The following is a 7345-nucleotide window of genomic DNA, read 5'->3' as shown; positions in this document are numbered from 1 at the left end:
GCTAGATGTTATGTGGATACCCTCCTCAGTTTTGGTGCTCTCTCTTGCGGGGCCTAGCTTGGGGATTATACCCCAGAGTTCTCAGTGGCAACCCCCTACACCTGAGATATCTCTCCAGGACTTCAGTTTCTGTCTGTGGGCACCCAGCTAGCCCTTTCACGCCTCCACCCCTCCTACCAGTCTCTATGCAGTCTCCACTTTCAGTCCTCGGGTGTCAGAGTTCTCTCCTGAGGTTTTTCTGTTTATTATTCAAGAAGTTTTTCTATATTTTAGTTGTAATACCAGTTTGTTCCTGGGAGCATGTCTGTGAAGCATCTACTTACTCTGCCACCATTTTTAATCCTCTCAAAGTTAGGAGGAATTTTGAAAAGGGAGAAATTATGATTTATTTGTGTTTTTCAAATTTTTTGCAAAACAATATATGTGACATATGTAATATGTAATATATGCAATATATAGTAATTTTTATGTTATAAAATATCTACATAAAACTAATAATGGGATTAGTACAGTAGAAATAAATTCTGATGCGGTTTGGCAGGGGCCCTCTGTTCTAAGTGACCCAGGGATCCAAGCTGCTTTCATTTGTAATTCCCCCATCTCAACACAGAGTCACCATATTTGCTGATGAACTGAGGGAGAGAGCATGGTACTGGCATGCTGCCTATCAAATGATTGGATGTGACAAACAATGCTTCTGCTCATGCCTCAGTGGCAAAGTGTTGTCATATGGCCCTTCCTAACTAAAAGTGAACTTGCAATTTAGGTTACACTGTGTCCAGAAAGAAGAGCAAGAGAAGATATGGACAGGAACTGAAGTCCCTTCCACTCACCATTACAGTGTAGGAGCTCATCGTAAAGCAACCATTATGACGACAACCATCTTCTTTGTTTGGAGTACGTCCTGTGGTCAGATTTGCCATGAAAGACTCTGAATTTTTAATGCCTGCTATGGGACAGATGCCTTAAAATACAGAACTACATCTAATTGTAAGAGGGTCATGTAAATCTCAGTAGAACCTTTCTGCACTTCCCTTTGCCATACCATCTATAACGTCAGTAAGCTGAGAATATTCTCCTCCCTTTGGATGCATGGGTAAAATTTTAACCTGTGTGTTCCTGCTACCCTACATCTGACTGAACTTGCCTAAACACCTGCACAAGTGTCATTAGGCTCACTGAAAGCCAGGACTTTCTTGTGGGACAGATAACAGACAAGAGACAGTGGGAGGGTGGCTAATCTATCTATCTATCTATCTATCTATCTATCTATCTATCTATCTATCTATCTAATTTTACCTAACATGTCCACCAAGGAACCATTTCTCTTCTCCTAGGAAGATTCCAGGGTGTGTTGCTGTTGTTGTTGTTTTTAGAAATTTGGCTTCAGTCCATGTTTACTCCTCATGCACCATTTATACTGAAGCATTAATGTCTGATCACCTAAGGTTTCATATGCACATGTGTTCAGCTCCCAGCTTCCAAGAAGAATCCCATTAAAGACCTATTACAAATACCAGAGTAGCGTCATAATTCCTCTTTGTAAGTTTATGGTTACATCCCAAGGCCCAGCAGAATATAGGCACAATCATATTCTACTCACAGCCCATTTGGAAAACAGAGTGTGTTGAAGACTCCCAGGGAGGGAACAACTGGTATCTAAACATCACGGTCTAAAGCAGTGGTTCTCAACCTTCTGGCCCTTTAAATACAGTTCCTCATATTGTGACCCAACCATAAAATTATGTTCATTGTTACTTCATAACTGTAATGTTGTTACTGTTATGAATCATAATGTAAATATCTGATATGCAGGATGGTCTTAGGCGACCCCTGTGAAAGGGTTGTTCGACCGCCAAAGGGATCGCGACCCACAGGTTGAGAACCGCTGGTCTAAAGTAACACTGCATTTACAGGGCTGTGGCTATCAGATGGGAAAGCAAGTCTTGGTTCTTTGAAAAGATAAGCAAGACTGACAAATTTTTAACCAGCCTCATCAGAAACAAAGAGAGAAGACCCAATAAATAAAATCAGAATTTAAAGAGGAGAAGTGACACCAAAGAAATACAAAAAATACATAAGAAAATATTATGAACAAGTATAGCCAACAAATTGGACTGTCAGGATGAAATGGATAAATTTCTAGAAACATACAATTCTCTAAAACTGAGTCAAGAAGAATCAGAGAATCTGAATAGACAGATTACAACTAGTGAAGTTTAAACAGTAATCAAATAACTCTCAACAAATAAAATACTGGACTGGATGGCTTCACAGGTGAATTTTAACAAATATTCAAAGAAAAACTAAAACCTATCCTTCTCAAACTATTCCAAAAATATCAAGAGAGAGAAAACTCCCAAGCTCATTTTATGAGGCCAGCATTATCCTAATTCCAAAACCAGATAAAGACACAACAAAGAAAGAAAATTATAGGCCAATATCCCTGATGAGCATGGATGCTAAAATCCTCAACAAAATATTAGCAAATTGGATCCAGCAATACATTAAAAAGATCATACACCACGATGAAGTGTCATTTATTCCAGGGATGCAAACTTGGTACAATATCTGCAAATCAATAAACGTGATAGACCACATAAATAAAATGGAGGATAGAAACCACATGATCATATCAATAGATGCAGAAAAAGCATTTGATAAAATTCAGCATCAATTTATGATAAAATTACTCAGCAAAGTGGGAATAGAGGCCCAACATAATAAAGGCCATATATGACAAATCCACAGCCAACATCATACTCAATGGGCAAAAACTAAAAATGTTTCCCCTAAGAAGAGGAACAAGACAGGGATGCCCACTTTTACCACTCTTATTCAACATAGTACTGGATGTCCTAGCCACAGCAATCAGACAAGAAAAAATAAAAGGCATTCAAATAGAAAAGGGGAAGCAAAATTGTCGTTATTCATGGATGACATGATATTGTACATAGAAAACCCTAAAGACTCTACCAAAAAGCTACTAGATATAATAAATGAATTTAGCAAAATAGCAGGATACAAAATTAATATTCAGAAATCAGTGGCATTTCTATACACCAGTAATGAACTATCAGAAAGAGAAACTAAAACAAATACCATTTACTATTGCAACAACAACAAAAAGATACCTAGCAATAAATTTAACCAAGGGGATAAAAGACCTGTACTGGAAAAACTATAGGACATCGAAGAAAAAAACTGAAGAAGATGTAAACAAGTGAAAGTGTATACCATGCTTATGGATTGAAAGAATTAACATCATTAAAATGTCCATACTACATAAAGCAATCTATAGAGTCAACACAATTCCTATTAAAATACCAATGGCATAGTTCACAGATCTAAAACAAGTATTCCAAAAATTTATATGAAACAAAAAAGACCCCAAATAGCCAAAGTACATGTATGCATGGACATAGACAACAGTGTTGCAATAGCCAGAGGGAAAGGGGAGGGCAGGGATTTGGTGGAGGCATCTACAATTATGTCAAAAACAAAATTAAGGAAAAAAAGAGCTATTCAAAACAAGAGAAAGTAATGCAAAATTAATGGACACTCCCCCAGATGGATTTTTATGAAAAATCAAACCATTAAATTAGCAACAAGTTTAAAATGAAAAATTGGGCTTGCCTTGTGAAGGGGATCTGCTGCTTTTGCACTCACCTTGGCATCAGCTGAGATTCTTTCTCTCCAGACACAGCAACAGAGTTGCAACTTACCAGGCAGCACCCCTCTGTCGGCACCTACAACCCTAGTGACCTCTGGGAATTGGGGTGATGATTCCTATGTCACAGCTTGGTTGTGAGGAGATTCAGCACCTGATGTAACCCCTAGCATAGGGTTTGGCCCTAATAATGTACTCTGGGAACAAGTACTTTTAGTTTGACCCTTGAGTATTATTAATAACCAGAGAAGGGGGAATTAAGATGGCGGCATAGGTAAATGCCTGTACTCATCGCCTCCCACAACCACATCAAAATTACAACTAAAATACAGAACAGCCATCATCCAGAACCGCTGTAAAGCTGGATGAATGGAAGTCCTACAACTAGAGAAGTAAAGAAGAAAGCACACTGAGGCAAGTAGGAGGTGTGGAGACACAGAACAGGCTGGTCCGGCACCCATGTGTGCCACTTTTTTTTTTTAATCAGGAGGGAGATAGCCTCTGCAGAGGCCACCTGTGAGGAGCAAGGGGTCCCAGCCCCACACCAGAAGCCCAGCCCAGGGTCCCAGAGCTGGGAAGATAAATACCCATAACTACGGGCTGTAAAAACCAGCTGGAATTGGGGTTCAGTGACATTTAGGCTGCTGGAGACCCAGCTGTTCCTCTTAAAGGCCAGTGCATGAACTGAACTTACAAGGTCCCGCTTCCTCTGAACTCCAGCACCAGGGCAAGGCTTTGGGGGACACAGACACATATGAGGAGGAACTGGATTGTCTGGCATTGGGGTGGGAACTTGGGGGCGTCTTTCTCCCAGACAGAGGTACTTGCAGGGATCATTGTTCCTATGCTGGGACCATCCAGAGAGAAAACTCCCAAGCTCATTTTATGAGGCTAGCATTATCCTAATTCCAAAACCAGATAAAGACACAACAACGAAAGAAAATTATAGGCCAATATCCCTGACTGGCAGCCATTACTATTTGTTCCACCCTGGTGATTCCCTAAGACCCCACCTCATCCAATTAACAACCCCATCCAAGCTGTCCTTGCTAAAGCTAAAATCAAAAAAGCTGCAAATGGGCCAAGGAGCCCCAAACTTATCAATAAAAAGCATAAGACCCAGCAACAGCACCAGTCTGCCTTGCTTCATAGCTGGGCCTTGTTTTGGCATTTCCAAACCCCATACAAAGAGGAGGAACCTGCCAATCTCTCTGTAGCTCTGCTGGGTGGCCCCAGGCAGTGGCTGACTTTGCACATCCCTAATGACCCAAGAGCCAGTGTACCCAATGGTCAGTGTCAGACCCTACCAGATTACAACTGTTCACATCCATAAGCTACACACTCAAGGGGCAGATTCAGTGAGCAGCAAAGCCCCACTGAAGCAAGTCCTGCAACATAAGAGTGTCTCCTGCAGCTCTCCCACTGTAGTCACAACTGGTTCTCACAGCCAATTGGCCTGGAGGTCAATTACTCCCAGTGACACCAACAGTAATCAAGTCTCAACTACAAGACTGTGCTCACAGCCCACAAAGGGGTGAACCTAGAGGGCCTAGCTCAGATGACTGGGTAGGCTGAGCCACTGGGCCCTATAGAAGACCTACTATACAAGGCCACTCTACCAATTCAAGGAGACATAGCAGCTCTACCAACACATAGAAACAAACACAGGGAAGCAGCCAAAATGCAGAGACAAAGAAACATGTCACAAATAAAAGAAATGGAAGAAAGCAAACTACTGGATATAGAGTTCAAAACCACCATTATAAGGTTACTCAAGAATCTTCTAGAAACCTCCAAGGGACTTAGTGAGATTTTCAAGGATCTTAGTAAGAATATAAAAAAAAGGGAAAAGGACCAGTCAGAAATTAAGAATACACTGACTGAAATAAAGAATAATATACAGAGATTCAACAGTAGAGTAGATGATTTTGAGAATCAAATCAATGATTTGAAATATGAGGAAGCATAAAACACCCAACCAGAAGAGCAAAAAGAAAAAAAAATCCAAAAATATGAAGATAGTGTAAGGAGCCTCTGGGACAACTTCAAGCATACCAACATTCTCATTATGGGGGTGCCTGAAGAAGAGAGAGATCAAGATATTGAAGACCTATTTGAAAAAATAATGACAGAAAACTTCCTCTACCTGGTGAAAGAAATAGACTTACAAGTCTAGGAAGCACAGAGAGTCCCAAACAAGAGGAACCTGAAAAGGACCACTCCAAGACACATCATAATTAAAATGCCAAGGGCTAAAGACAAAGAGAGTATCTTAAAAGCAACAAGAGAAAAGCAGTTAGTTACCTACAAGGGAATGCTCATATGACTGTCAGCTGATTTCTCAGCAGAAACTATGCAGGCAGAAGGGAGTGGCAAGAAATATTCAAAGTGAGGAATAGCAAGGACCTACAACCAAGATTACTCTACCCAGCAAAGCTCTCATTTAGAATTGAAGGTCAGATAAAGAGCTTCACAGACAAGAAAAAGCTAAAGGAGTTCATCACCACCAAACCAGTATTATATGAAATGTTGAAGGGTATTCTTTAAGAAGAGGACGAAGAAAAAAACCAAAAAGATAAAAAATATGAACAACAAAATGGCAACAAATATATACCTATCAACAATTAAATCTAATAATAAAAATAAACAAATAAGAAATGTTATGAACAGAATAAACTAGTGAATAAAATAAAATCAGAGGCATGGAAATGGAACAGACTGATGATTCTCAGAGGGAAAGGGGGTGGGGGGAGGGAAGAGATTAAACAAAGATCTTATATGTATTACCTATGGACACAGACAATAGGGTGGCAAAGGCCTGGGGCAGGGTGGGAACCGGGTGGAGGAGGGCAATGAGGGGAAAAAAGATGGACATCTGTAATACCCTCAACAATAATTTTTTAAAAGTGGGGAAAAAAGTAACCAAACAGAAGGCATTAGTGTGTATCAAATCCACAGGTTGAGATAAGAACAGCAAACGAAAGAGAAGGGAATTCAGTGGCTAGGAAAGGTCACGAGGAGGGATGGAGGATGGGTCAGACCTGGTGTAGGTCCAGCTGCTTAAAGGAGCCACACTAGGCCAGCCTCTGATCACCCGAGTCTGCCTGTGGCTATAGCTCAGGGCTTATACATGGGAAGAGAGCACTGGGGACTTGGAGCTGCTCACACACAGGCATATTCTTGTTGACTCTGGCCTCTACATACTGAAACATGCCTGTTGTAATGGCCTTCCCCACCCGCTACACTCCATCCTATCCCATCCTATGCTCACACTGCTCAAGCTTTGCACCCACCAAACCATTCAGTTGCTCATTCTTTTTCATTCACCAAATAATGCAAAGCAGCTTTTCTAGAACAGACTCTAGGGCCACAGAGCACCCAAGACATTTCCCTACCCCCACTTTCCTCGTGCTGAAAGTAAAAAACAAACAAACAAACAACAACAACAAAAAAACCTCAATGACCACACAGTGGCAGCAGTGCTGAGACAAAGCAGGCACAGAGGCTGGGGGAGCCCTGAGAAGGGACTGCCTGACTTGGCCTTGGTGTGTGGGACAGGGACTGAGCAGGGCTTAGTAACACACACAGTTCTACATTTCAGAATGCAAAGCAGGAACCTAGGTTTGAGCCAAAAGGCACACGGCATTTCCTTTCATGACAGTCACTGATCCAGGG

This window comes from Myotis lucifugus, unplaced genomic scaffold (assembly GCF_000147115.1).
Source record: "Myotis lucifugus unplaced genomic scaffold, Myoluc2.0 scaffold_40, whole genome shotgun sequence".
NCBI lineage: Eukaryota > Metazoa > Chordata > Mammalia > Chiroptera > Vespertilionidae > Myotis > Myotis lucifugus.
Note: the sequence above shows the minus strand (reverse complement) of the source record.